Here is a 13,838-nt window from a genome sequence, read left to right on the forward strand (position 1 = left end):
GTAAACTATTGTGTAACAGGTGCGTACTGAGCCCTTCTAAGTTCAAAGGATAATCAACATCGTCTTGTCTCAGTCTGTGTGCCTCTGTCTCTCCTCCATCTGTGCGTTTACATTCATTGTCCTTTCTCAAGTTTTTCCTCCAAAGCGACTCAATACACATGCATCGTCTGAACAGTGAACATGTCCGCGTGCTCCCATATGTTTATGGGAAATTTCAGAGAAATATGAACGTTAAGACACTGCCCCTCGTTCTGTTCGGCATCTCCTAGCCGCCTGCGGTCCGGCGTCTCTATGGCAACGGTCCTCACGTCGCCACGCTCATGAAAAATACAGCTGTTCCGGTATGTCCCACCTGCACCTGGTACGTTCTTTATACAATATAGACCCCCGCTCTGTGAAGTTGGTACCCCTACAAACAGCACAAATTAAGAAAATCTCATGATTCGTCAGTGCTACCTTTGTGCCGTGAAATGTAGAATTTGTGCCGTTGTTGTTTTTTGAGATTAATGTTTATTTTCCCGGAAATGACGTCACTCCCCTACAACGCCGGAGACTTGAATTCGGCGGGCTCTTTCGTCTGTGCTTCGTTTGCGTCATTTTGTGCCTTTGTAATCGACGTTATACCTCTGTTACTTAAATTTAAAGGGATATATTACACGTGACATCACAGCGGCATTTCAGATTTCATTGATTATATATATGACACGTTATTTTTGGCAATATTATAGATATTATGACTTCCAGTCCGTAACACTGCCGTTTTTCCTGCTGTTCCACTTCACTCACCGGTCCATTATTGTTCATCATGTTGTGGTCGAACACGACCGAAAAACCGCAGATGTTCAGCGAGCAGTATTGTTAATTCACCAGCCAGGTCGACACAACTAGACAGTCATACTCAATCTGTCACATTCCACCATGAACCAGTCCTATATACATGCAGTTTATGCAGCTACTCATGTGATTAACATTGGTGCATATGCCATCTGGTCTAGCAAATGGTGTCTTCTTATTATTCGTTGGTTTTCCCACTTTCTTAGAAAGCTATTTGCATCCTATCACCTGCAATGAAGCCAGCTTGTGTCTTTAACTCCAAAGTGACTGATCGTGAGTACTAATCTGTACTAATTATAATCAGTACTAATCTGGTTATTTATCTGGTACTAATCAAGAGAAACAAACTTGTTTCAGGTAGCGTTGTACATAATCTCTACAGAGTAACAGCCAGTAACAAAAGAGTGTGCTTTTCTCATCAAATGTAGCACTAAAATCACACAAGATTTTATTAATGATGATTTATTCTAACGTAATCATTCAGGGTGTGTGGTGTCATGGCATTCGTGTTGTCCTACCTGACACGGTGTTTCCCGAATCGCGGCCCCTACGGGTTGGGATTGCATGCAGCGTCTCTCCACAAGCACAGGGAGAGTCCTGGGAATTCATTCCAAAATATGTTTCTTTCTTCATAGTTCTCAGTGCTGTGACATGAGACCAGACCTGGGGAGTTGTGATGGGGACTGTCTCTCATGCTGGAGGCTTTATTAACAGGTAAGAAGCTTTTGGAAACACCTTATCTTTGTTACTATAACAGGACTGTGTAGAGCTTCAGGTAGCATCCCTTTATCAATAGCAATTTACTGAGCCAGCAGGGAGAGCAGTGCTTAGAGATGCTGTCTTTGTGGAGTTATCTACAGCTATTTACCACTTTATACAGATAGGTAATTTTACTGGAACAATTTCAGTTGTTAGTTTTGCATTTTAGTATTATTTCTGTTAGAATATTTATAGCGTGAATATCTTTGTTCAGTTGGGGATGCGGGGGCGCAGCAGGCTTGGCCAGGTCCTGCTCTCTGGTGAGTCTGGGGTTCAAGTCCTGCTTGGGATGCCTTGTGACGGACTGGCATCCTGGGAGTGTCCCCTACCCTGCAGCCTTGCACCCTGTGTTACCGAGTTAGGCTCCAGTTCGCCGCTGCCCTGCTTGGGACGAACAGTTTCAGACTGTCACAGTGTCTGTCTGTCTGTCTGTCTGTGTGTGTCTGTGTTCAGCAGGAAAATACAGCAGTACATCTCCACCTGTTGATGTAATGCATTCATAGTATTTTTCTCTGAGATGCATGTCATATTTGAAGAAAGTGCCTGCTAAATTAATACATGAAAATGTAAATCTAAATTTTTGATTAAACCTACATCTTCTCCTTTAAGAAGAACTTCCCTGTAAAAAAGGTGCTAGTTTAAGACTTTCAGGATACACAGGAAAAGATGTTATACCCCATGCGTATTCTTCAAGGGCTGTACACAAGGACCCAGTCCAACCACCAACATGAAGCCACAGAGAACAACACCCAGCATAGCCAACATACATCTCCACGACCTGAGACCGAGAAACTTAACTGACTTCTCCAACCCACTCACCAAACCAACAGACCAAATCTAACCCACCAACAAAAACTAAACCAGACTTAACCCCCTAACAGAAACCGAGCTCACCAACTCCAAACCAAGCCTAACCCAACAAACCAACCCGCTATCAAAAACCAACCATTAGACCAAACCCACCAATACAAAAACTAATCACCACACCAAACCATCAAACCAACCCCAACAACAAAAAAAACAGACCAAGTTTAACCCACCAACACAAAAACCATCAAACCACACCCCCCAACAAAACACCAAACCCAGCCACCCCACCAACAAAAAACCCACCAAAGCCAAACCAACAGACCAAGTCTAAACCACCAACAAAATGAATTGTGTCATAAGCATCCAGATTATTCAGTACCAGTATTATTCACAGATAATTTTCATGGTTTCTGTTAAGCATGTTTCGTGCCACGTACACATTCGTACATATAATGCATAAATTGTACTTTTGCTGAGATGTATGTCGCTTTGGACAAAAGCATCTGTTAAATGAATAAATGTAAATATAACATATGGCAGATACTGATGGTAATTGCCTTTCCTCATCCGTCTTCCATCATGTATTAACCCAGGAGTAGAGGAGAAGCACCAAGGTAGCAGGGGGCAGGAGATATACAAGATCGTCATGGCAGAACCAGGAGGTGAACAATCTTCAGAAGCACCCCATGGCCTCCTGCCTGCGTCAGACTGTTCTGGGAACGCAACGACGCTCCACTCAGAGGTATCAGCATTGGCATGTGCATAAAAACTGAGCCTGTTAAGCAGGACATTTCTCAGTCTGCATATTGTACTGAGATACAGGGCTTCAGCGCCAAAGAGCTGGGATCAGGGTGGCACCTGGGTGTTCACAAAATTAAACAGGAGTCTGTGCTGCTCATCGTAAAAGAAAAGAGTGATCATGGAGAACTGTGAAACACCACAGAGATGCTCTGCTTTCCCTCAGAGCAGTTAAACTCTGCTACATGTCTGTTAGCCAAATAATGTAGATCACAGACAGGTGAAGTTATGGTATGGTATGTTACAGGAACCCTCTGTTTCAAACACAGAAATGCACGGAGCTGCATTTCATCGCATAAAAGAGAAGCATGCAGTCATAAAGGGAAACCAATAAGCTCTTCTCTGTTAACTGAACAACATAAACAACAGACAGGTGCAGAGAATGCAGAGCCGAATTCTCCACCAAATGACCTTTTACAGAAGAGTTTAATCAAGCAAAATAGCAGTTCAGCTGCTGCAGGTGCTTTGGAAAAATCTATGAGACCTGGCACCAGTGGCATAAGTCACAAGTCCAGTAAACAGCCATATCATGTAGCGTTATTGCTGAAGCCCAGAATTCTAAGTAAAAATTTCAATGTATTCAGTGTGGAAAAACTTTTAGCCACGGAAGTACCTTAACAACCCACCAGCGTGTTCATTCTGCTGAAAAACTGTATAAATGTAGTCAATGTCGGAAGAGTTTTTCTGACAGAGGTAACATAGGAAATCGCCAGGTTTTTCATTCTGGTGAGAAATCATACAAATGTAGTCAATGTGAAGGGAGTTTTTTTCTATGAAAAGGCCTTAGAAGTGCACCAGGTTCTTCATTCCCATGAAAAACTGTTTGTACGCAGTGAATGTTCAAAGAGTTTCTGTCGTACATAATACTTAAAACAGCACCACGTTATTCATTCTCTTAAAAAAAAAAAAACATTCAGATGTGATAAATGTCCAAAGAGTTTCTCTTGTGCAAATAACTTAAAAAAGCACCAGGTTATTAATTCTCATGAGAACCCACACTGAAAAAAAATTTACCTCAACAAGCATTACTCATGAAAATCAATGGCTTCTACTTAATTAAGGTTTTTAGCTTCACTTAATATGCGCAGAGCAAACACAAGATTATGAACTTCACACTAAACTCGGAGGAATACATACAATGAAAGAACAGCTGGGAGTAATGTCCACATTGTTGCCTTTGAGTAAACCCTACACAGTGTTTTAAGTGTAGCGCATGGCAAACCATGGGCTGTACAGTGTAGTTGTGCAAACACTTCAAGTATCAAGTCAACTGGGGTCATCTTTGCTCATCTGACCAAAATGCACATAACTACTGCCAAGGACAGTGAATATCACAAGGCTTTCATGTGAAAGTGGCATTCCTCAGAAACAAAAACTCTGTCTAATTCAGTCTCCACTACTTGTCGAGGATTGTGAGTGTAACTATGTTGACTAAATGCGTGATACTGCACAAGGACAGCTAACAGTTAACTGTGAGCTGCAACAAAGCTTTCTTTTTTTCTATGACAACAGTCCTTTGAATTTAATTTTCCAAACTAGTTATGTTGTTCTTATGCCCTTGACTAACATTCAGAACTCCCTCCCTTCCCACTGGAGGTGCTCATAGAAACAGAGCTAGACATGGGGTCATCCTTAGGACTGTCTTGGGGACTGGTCCCCACTGGGATTTTCTTAGCAGGGAGTAATGTAGTATTCCACTCAAGAAACCACTTAGGAGTAGGAGTGATGTCTTAGTCTTAGATCCTCCCGTGCTGCTAGGCACATCGGGCGACGAGGTCTCTCCACCGCTTCCGGTCCTCTGCCAGCGCTTCAGCTTTGTTCCAGGATATGCCAGCGAACTTAAGATCGTTGATGAAGGTTGTGGTGTGGTGGTGTGGGGACAGCCCCGGCCACGCCTGGCCCCCGGGGGGCACCAGTGCATTGCCACCCAGGGAATGCGATGTCGTTGCATTCGTAGAATATGCCTGGCTAGCCTGAGTCATCGTTGCATGATTGTAACTTGAAGGCTGCTGGAATTTCCCTGGCGCAAAACTTCTTCGTTGGTGATGTGGTCGATGTACTGGATCTTGAGAATCCCCCAGAGACATCGTTGGTGGAATGCGTTTATCCTGCGAACAGTGTTCGCCGTTAGCTTCCACGTTTCGCATGCGTAGATTGCGGTCGGAGCTTCGTGGCTGAGTCTCTCGGTTGCGTTTTGGAGCTGGGTTTCGTCCTCGGCGAGCAGGGCCGCGTTGTAGGCAAAGGTCAGACCCAGAAGAAATGAACCTAGGGGGAGATCCCACCCAAGACAGATCAAAAACCAATAGGGCCCTGGGGGGGTTTTGTCCTACATTCGACATTCTCAAAGAACCCATGCACTAAAGTTAATGATACGTGAGGGTAAATGTTGCATTCTTCTTACTTTTGAGCATCATCATTAATGAGTAGCGTAGACAAGTTTGCCTAAAGAACAGAAAAAGGGAGAAAGTGACATAGGGTACACATTTATGACTATCAGGCTTGAGCCACCCCTCCTTGAACTGCCACCTTACCGTGGTGGAGGGGTTTGAGTGCCTGAATGATTCCAGGAGCTATGTTGCCTGGGGCTATATGCCCCTGGTAGGGTCTCCCATGGCAAACAGGTCCTGGATGACAGACGAGACAAAGTGCGGTTCAAAAGCCCCGCCCGACAGTTAAACCAAGGCTTTCGTTGACCCCGCCCGATATGGGGTCACCAGGGCCCCACCCTCGAGCCAGGTCTGGCGGGGGGGGCGGGGCTCGCATGCGAGCGCCTGGTGGCCAGGTCTATGCCCACGGGGCCTGGCCGGGCTCAGCCCGAAGCCATGATGTGGAGCCGCTCTTCAGTGGGCTCACCACCTGCCGGAGAGACACTAAGGGGCCGGTGCGTTGTGATTTGGGCGGTGGTCGGGGCCGAGTGCCTGGCCGACCCAAACCTCGGGCTCCAACTCTGGTTTTTGGACTTGGAATATCACCTCACTGGCGGGGAAGGAGCCTGAGCTGGTGCAGGAGGTTGAGAGATACCGTCTAGATATAGTCAGGCTCACTTCCACTCACAGCTTGGGTTCTGGAACCACTCTTCTCGACCAAGGGTGGACTCTCCACTATTCTGGCGTTGCCCAGGGTGAGGGGCGGCGGGCAGGTGTGGGCTTATTAATAGCCCCCCAGTTCAGCCGCCATGTGTTGGAGTCTACCCCGGTGAATAAGAGGGTCATCTCCCTGCACCTTCGGGTCAGGGAACGGTCTCTCACTGTCGTTTGTGCTTATGCGCCTAGTGGCAGTGTAGAGTACTTGGCCTTTTTGGAGTCCCTGGGGGGCGTGCTGGAAAGTGCTCCCACTGGGGACTCTAACGCCCACGTGGGCAGCGACAGTGACACCTGGAGGGGCGTGATTGGGAGGAACGGCCTCCCTGATCTGAACCCGAGTGGTGAGTTGTTAGTGCATTTCTGTGCTAGTCACGGTTTGTCCATAACAAACACCATGTTCATGCATAAGGGTGTCCATCAGTGCACTTGGCACCAGGACACCCTAGGTCGGAGGTCGATGATCGACTTTGTAGTCGTTTCTTCTGATCTTCGGCCATATGTCTTGGACACTCGGGTGAAGAGAGGGGCTGAGCTGTCAACTGATCACCACCTGGTGGTGAGTTGGATTCGACGGCGGGGGAAAAGCTGGACAGACCTGGCAGGCCCAAATGCATAGTGAGGGTCTGTTGGGGACGTTTGGCGGAGGCCCCTGTCAGAGAGCTCTTCAACTCCCACCTCCGACAGAGCTTCAACCAGATCCCAAGGGAGACGGGGGACATTGAGTCTGAATGGACTATATTCCACACCTCCATTGTCGGGGCGGCGGTTCGGAGCTGCGGCCATAAAGTCTCCAGCGCCTGTCGCGGCGGCAATCCCCGAACACGGTGGTGGACACCGGAGGTAAGAGATGCCGCCAAGCTGAAGGAGGAGTTCTATCGGGCCTGGCTGGCTCATGGGACTCCTGAAGCAGCTGACGGGTACCGGCGGGCCAGACGGAACGCGGCTCTGGTAGTCGCCGCAACAAAAACTCGGGCTTGGGAGGAGTTCGATGAGGCCATGGAGGAAGACTTTCGGTCGGCCTCAAAGAGATTCTGGCAAACCGTCTGGCGACTCAGAAGGGGGAAGCGGTGTTGCACAAACACTGTTTACAGTGGAAGTGGTGCGCTGCTGACCTCAGCTGAGGATGTCCTCGGGCAGTGGAAGGAGTACTTTGAGGATCTCCTCAATCCCTCCGACACGCCTTCCGTAGAGGAAGCTGAGGCTGGGGACTTGGAGGGGGACTCGTCCATTACTCTGGCTGAAGTTGCTGAGGTAGTCAAAAAACTCCTCGGTGGCAAGGCTCTGGGGGTGGATGAGATCCGCCCCGAGTTTCTCAAGTCTCTGGATGTTGTGGGGCTGTCTTGGCTGACACGCCTCTGCAGCATTGCGTGGAGCTCGGGAACAGTGCCTCTGGACTGGCAGACCGGGGTGGTGGTCCCTCTTTTTAAGAAGGGGGACCGGAGATTGTGTTCCAACTATAGGGAGATCACACTCCTTAGCCTCCCTGGGAAAGTCTATGCCGGGGTACTAGAGAGGAGAATCCGACCGATAGTCGAACCTCGGATTCGGGAGGAGCAATGCGGTTTTCGCCCTGGCCGTGGAACACTGGACCAGCTCTATGCCCTCACTAGGGTGTTGGAGGGTTCATGGGAGTTTGCCCAACCAGTCCATATGTGTTTTGTGGACCTGGAGAAGGCATTCGACCGTGTCCCTCGTGGCATCCTGTGGGGGGTACTTCGGGATTATGGGGTTCGGGGCTCGCTGCTACGGGCTGTTCGTTCCCTGAATGACCGGAGCAGGAGCTTGGTTCGCATTGCCGGCAGTAAGTCAGACCTGTTCCCGGTGCATGTTGGACTCTGCCAGGGTTCTCCTTTGTCACCGATTCTGTTCATTATCTTCATGGACAGAATTTCTAGGCGCAGCCAGGGAACGGAGGGTGTCTGTTTTGGTGGCCGCAGGATCTCGTCTCTGCTTTTTGTGGACGATGTGGTCCTGTTGGCTTCATCGAATCAAGACTTACAGCGTGCACTGGAGAGGTTTGCAGCCGAGTGCGAAGCGGCGGGGATGAGAATCGGCACCTCCAAATCCGAGGCCATGGTTCTCAGTCGGAAAAAGGTGGATTGCCCCCTCCGGGTTAGGGGGGAGCTGCTCCCTCAAGTGGAGGAGTTTAAGTATCTCGGGGTCTTGTTCACGAGTGAGGGAAAAATGGAGCGGCAGGTCGACAGACGGATCGGTGCGGTGTCCGCAGTAATGAGGTCATTGTACCGGTCTGTTGTGGTGAAGAAGGAGCTGAGTCGTAAGGCGAAGCTCTCAATTTACCGGTCAATCTACGTTCCTACCCTCACCTATGGTCATGAGCTCTGGATCATGACCGAAAGAATGAGATCGCGGATACAAGCGGCAGAAATGAGTTTCCTCCGCAGAGTGGCTGGGCGCACCCTTAGGGATAGGGTGAGGAGCTCAGTCACCCGGGAGGAGCTCGGAGTAGAGCTGCTGCTCCTCCGCATCGAGAGGAGTCAGTTGAGGTGGCTCGGGCATCTGTTCCAGATGCCTCCTGGACGCCTCCCTGGTGAGGTGTTCCAGGCATGTCCCACTGGGAGGAGGCCTCGGGGCAGACCCAGGACACGTTGGAGAGACTATGTCTCCCGGCTGGCCTGTGAACGCCTTGGGGTTTCCCCAGAGGAACTGGAGGAGGTATGCGGGGAGAGGGAAGTCTGGAGGACTCTGCTTGGACTGCTGCCCCCGTGACCCGGCCCCGGATAGCAGAGGAAGATGGAATGGAAGGCTTGAGCCATTTTTTTATATATATATATATATATATATATATATATAAATAACCATATATAATGACTAATGACTATATACAACTATATAATGACTATAGTCATTACATTATTATACAGTCCATTAGAGGAAGTGATCTATAGAAACTTTAACATAATTTTAATTTCATTTTCTTTACCGTGCTTTCATATTTCCTTTCTTGTACAATTTTGCCATTTACAGCTCTATAGATTGATTAAATTAGTTTGATGTACCACTGAGTAATTCAGTTTATTTTATTTCCTGAGAAAATGTTTCCCCTCCGTACATTAGCTAGTTCCCAATTTTTCCTCAAATTCACGTGAAGTAAATTACAGTACTTTAACTGTCTAATTTTTAGCACAATTTGTTGGAAAGATTTTGGAATCTCACACATTGCTGGGTTCAGTTCTGGCCTTAATGTGAGTAAACATTGAAAAATCATTCTGTATTAACAGAATTTTCACATTAAAACACAACAGATGCACAATTTTATGGTTGTAACATATATTGTACATATTTAAGTGCCTTCCAAGGAGTTCCCATCTCACTGCTCCCTTTATTGTTCATGAGTAGCAGGTCTCAGTATCTCAGTCTTAGCATCAAGTTCACTGCAAATGGTAAGAAAGTGCTGATCAATAAAGTAGACTAAAGGCTGTTTTATTTTTACATTTCAAACAATGTTGTTTGCTATGTCAATGTCAAAATCACCTCCGTTACGGTAGTTTTTCTGGTATATTTCTTTGAAATAGACAATATGTTACTGCTGTGCTGTTCATGAGTAAAAAAATGACTCGAAGTTGTGCGAAGAGTCAGAGCACACTCATGAAGAACAGAACAACATGATACACACTTGGAACATCTATGAGCTGCAGAACTTTCCTGTAGCAACTTCATTTACATGAACGACATGATGTGAACTACAGTCAATACAGTGCAGTTGCCCCTAATGTAATGGGTATTTCATTTATGTGATGTCAGCTTTACAGGCAGCTCACCACATTTCTCTCTTTTCAATTTGATTCTATTTGTTCTTTCCCAGTGCTACAAAGATGCCTTTTTTTAAAAAAAAATTTTCCCCCCAGTACTTTATTCAATACCATAAGAACAAAAATAAAAATTCCAACATTCCACGTCACATACACAAAACAACCTCACATTTCATTATAAAAACATTTCTCAACAGAAACATGACAGAGCTTACGCACTTCTCCAAACATCTTATTTCAGTAATATAAAGAGATAAGCATCAGAATTTAACAACAAATTTAAATATTCATTTTGACAAAAAGAACCTTTAAAACCCTTCACCAAAAAGTTACATAAGTTAAAGACAAGGTTTTAAAACACGTGTCCCACACCCACAAAGAAGAGTACCAGGCACCCATGTCAAAACCCTTACATTCTGATTTAGCTCCGTAAATAAAACCATAAACATTAAACATTCATACAACACACACCTAAAAGAATAAAAACAAAATCTAAAATACTATAAAAGCTACAAATTAAAATCAATTATTCAAACAGTTTTTCTCAACAAAAATCTCCATCCTCCATAGCTGTCAGGTGGGACTCTTCCCCTGGCCCTGACGAACTGAACCTAGGGGAAGACCCCACCTGAGACAAGTCAATAACTAATAAGACCGAATGATCAGGTACCACTATGGAGGAGGGAGCATCTTCTCGGCCCTTTTGAGGGGTCGCAGTCAAGACCGGCATCCCCAATGTAGTACCGGAGATCAACCCAGCCTCCCTCCTGTGCCTTTTCTTCTTCCTGGTCACTCATTTACATTTATTCAGATAGCAGACGCTTTTGTTCAAAGCGACTTAGAACAGATACTATGTAGTGTTACTAGCACACACACCTTATTCACCAAGGTGACTACCGTACTTTCCGCGCTATAGAGCGCACCTGACTATAAGCCTCACCACCCAAATTTCATAAAATTTAAGAAAAATTACACACATAAGCCGCACCTGACTATAAGCCGCGCCTGCCTATCAGCCGCAGGTTCACACTGAACCACGATATCTTTATGGTACACAGAAAGATGGTACATAGAAAGATTTTTTTAAATGTTTAATTACTAAACACAGCAGTAAAATGAGATAACCATACCGGCTTTTTTCCGAACAGTGCCTTAACACGGCAGTAACGCAGCAGTGAAATTACATTATAGTAACATGCCGGTTAAAAAATAACAAGCCTACCAGCTGTTGATCGTTAGCCTTTTAAAAAAGTCATTGATCGCTCTCTTCATCTTCCTCACTAAAACCACTGAATTCGTCGTCTTCAGTGTCGGAATTGAACAGCCTCAGAATGACTTCGTTCACACACTTTCTCAGTCTCTCTTTCGTTGTCGCTCTCAACGTCACTTTCGTTCCGTGGCGAATTTGTGCTTGTGCTGTCCTCTTCATCATGCAGTAGTCCAGCCTTTCGAAACCCGTTGGTGATTGTGGATTTTTTCACACTGCTCCACGCTGTCAGGATCCACTGGCAGACTTGAGCAAAAGTTGCTTTTCGCATGCAGCCAGTTTTGGTGAATGATTTCTCGCCGCTGGTCATCCAAGCCTCCCACTCAACCCTGAGTGCCACTTTAAATGCACGATTCACACTGATGTTGAGTGGCTACAAATGCTTCGTTGTGCCCCCTAGGAATCACAGCTGGAATTGAGTTTGTCCTCTTGATGGCTGCTTTCACAGAATCTGTTATATGGGCCCTCATGCTGTCCAAAACGAGCAATGCTTTTTTTCTGTGAAAAAATCCTCCCGGTCGCTTGACGTAGCACTCCGTCAGCCATTCCTTCATTAGACTTTCCATCATCCACCCTTTTGTGTTGACTTTCACGACGATGTTTTTCGGGAGTTCTTCATTTGGCATAGTCATCCGCTTAAAAATCACCATTGGTGGAAGCTTTTGTCCGGATGCTGTGCAGCTCAGAACACAAGTGAAATGCGTCCTCTCATGGCCAGTTGTTTTCAGCGTGATGGACGATTTACCTTTCTTGTCAACAGTCCTAGTGAGAGGTAAGTCAAATGTCAAAGGTACTTCATCCATGTTTATGATCTCGTCTGGTCCGATGGAATTCTCCGCTATCTTTGTTTGAGTGAATTTGCGGAAGTTTGTAACTTTTTCCTCATAGTCGGGAGGGAGTTGCTGACATAGAGTTGTCCGTGCTCTGATTGACAGGCCTTTTCGTCTCATAAATCTGAGGCACCACGATGGTCCACCTGTAAAATCTTCAATCTTCTTTTCGGTGGCGATTGTTTTGGCCTTCAGTCGGATCTGCACGGTGGAAACACCTCGGCCGGCTGCTCTCTGTGTGTTCACCCAGTCTTCAAGAACGTTTTCAAGTTCAGGCCATCTGCTTTTATTACCTCTGAAAGCTTTTGTCGTTTTTTTTGCATTGAGTCAGTTCTTCACGCTGCCGTCTCCAACGTCTCACCATCGATTCATTGATGCCAAGCTTACGTGCAGCGGCTCTGTTTCCTTCTTCTACAGCCAGATTGATTGCCTTTAACTTAAAAGATGCATCATATGCATTTCTTCATGTGTTTTCCATGATAAGGGTGTGCGCATGATGCGCAAAATGACTGTTCAAAACACAATTAACGTGTGTCAATCAAACTAGCGACTTCCTCGGCGCATTATTTCTCCTGCCTGTCTGTCACGCTCTTGCGCTTCCTGCTAGAGCGCTCGCTATAGGCTGTTAGCCCGTAAAAATATATAGATTAACCGCATCATTGTTTAAGCCGCAGGGTTCAAAGCGTGTGATAAAAGTAGCGGCTTATAGTCCGCCAATCACGGTACATTGCTAGATACACTACTTACAAGGGGTTACTCATCCATGCATCAGTGAAACACACTCACTCCGTGACACTCACACACTATGGGAGAACCTGAACAGCATGTCTTTGGACTGTGGGAAGAAACCGGAGCACCCGGAGGAAGCCCACGCAGACACAGGGAGAATATGCAAACTCCACATAGACTGAGCGGGGATCAAACCCAGATTCTCTCGCACCACCCAGGCGCTGTGAGACAGCAGCGCTACTCGCTGTGCCACCGAGCCCCCACTCCCATAAAGTCCTGTAAAATATCCGAGTGACAAGGTGTGTCCCTCTCCTCCTCGGCCCGGGACCCCTCAGAAGTGCCTAGCGAAGAGGAAGACTGTGCCACACTGGACCCAGACAACTGCTCTCTTACCTCAACAACCGCCACTGATCCAAGCTGCTCCGCTGCACCGTCAGAGGAAGGCTGGGCTTCCATACCGTCCTCCGTTGGCACGCCTCTGTCCGCACCACCCTGGCATAGGTCGGCTTGCGCTGCAGGCAGCTGCGGGAGAGATGATCTTCCCCCCTGCATTGAGTACAGCGGCGGGGGCCTACGCAGTCCTTGGCTAAGTGGCCAATCTCCAAACATCACTAGCACTTCATTGTCTTATATGATCTCCCAGTGTGTCCCTGACCAAGACACAAATGGCAGGAGGGAGGGTGACCAGAATAAAATTGGTAGCCTCTTGCTTTACTCAAGGTGAAATATGCAGGCGGGTGCTTGTAATGTCCAACCCCGCAGGGTCAGGACACAGGTGAACTAAAAAGCGTCTCCGTCCAGTCCATGCCCCGAAGGTCCCAGTCTTCCTCATGCCCAGTGAAGACGTCAGCAAAATCCCCCAGGAAGGCAGACACGACATCTGCTGACACGAAGGGGTGGAAGACGTGGACAGTCACAACTCTTCCATCTGTCCTCCAGAGTGGCTCGATGGAGTAGG

This window comes from Scleropages formosus, chromosome 1, assembly GCF_900964775.1.
Source record: "Scleropages formosus chromosome 1, fSclFor1.1, whole genome shotgun sequence".
NCBI classification, from domain to species: domain Eukaryota; kingdom Metazoa; phylum Chordata; class Actinopteri; order Osteoglossiformes; family Osteoglossidae; genus Scleropages; species Scleropages formosus.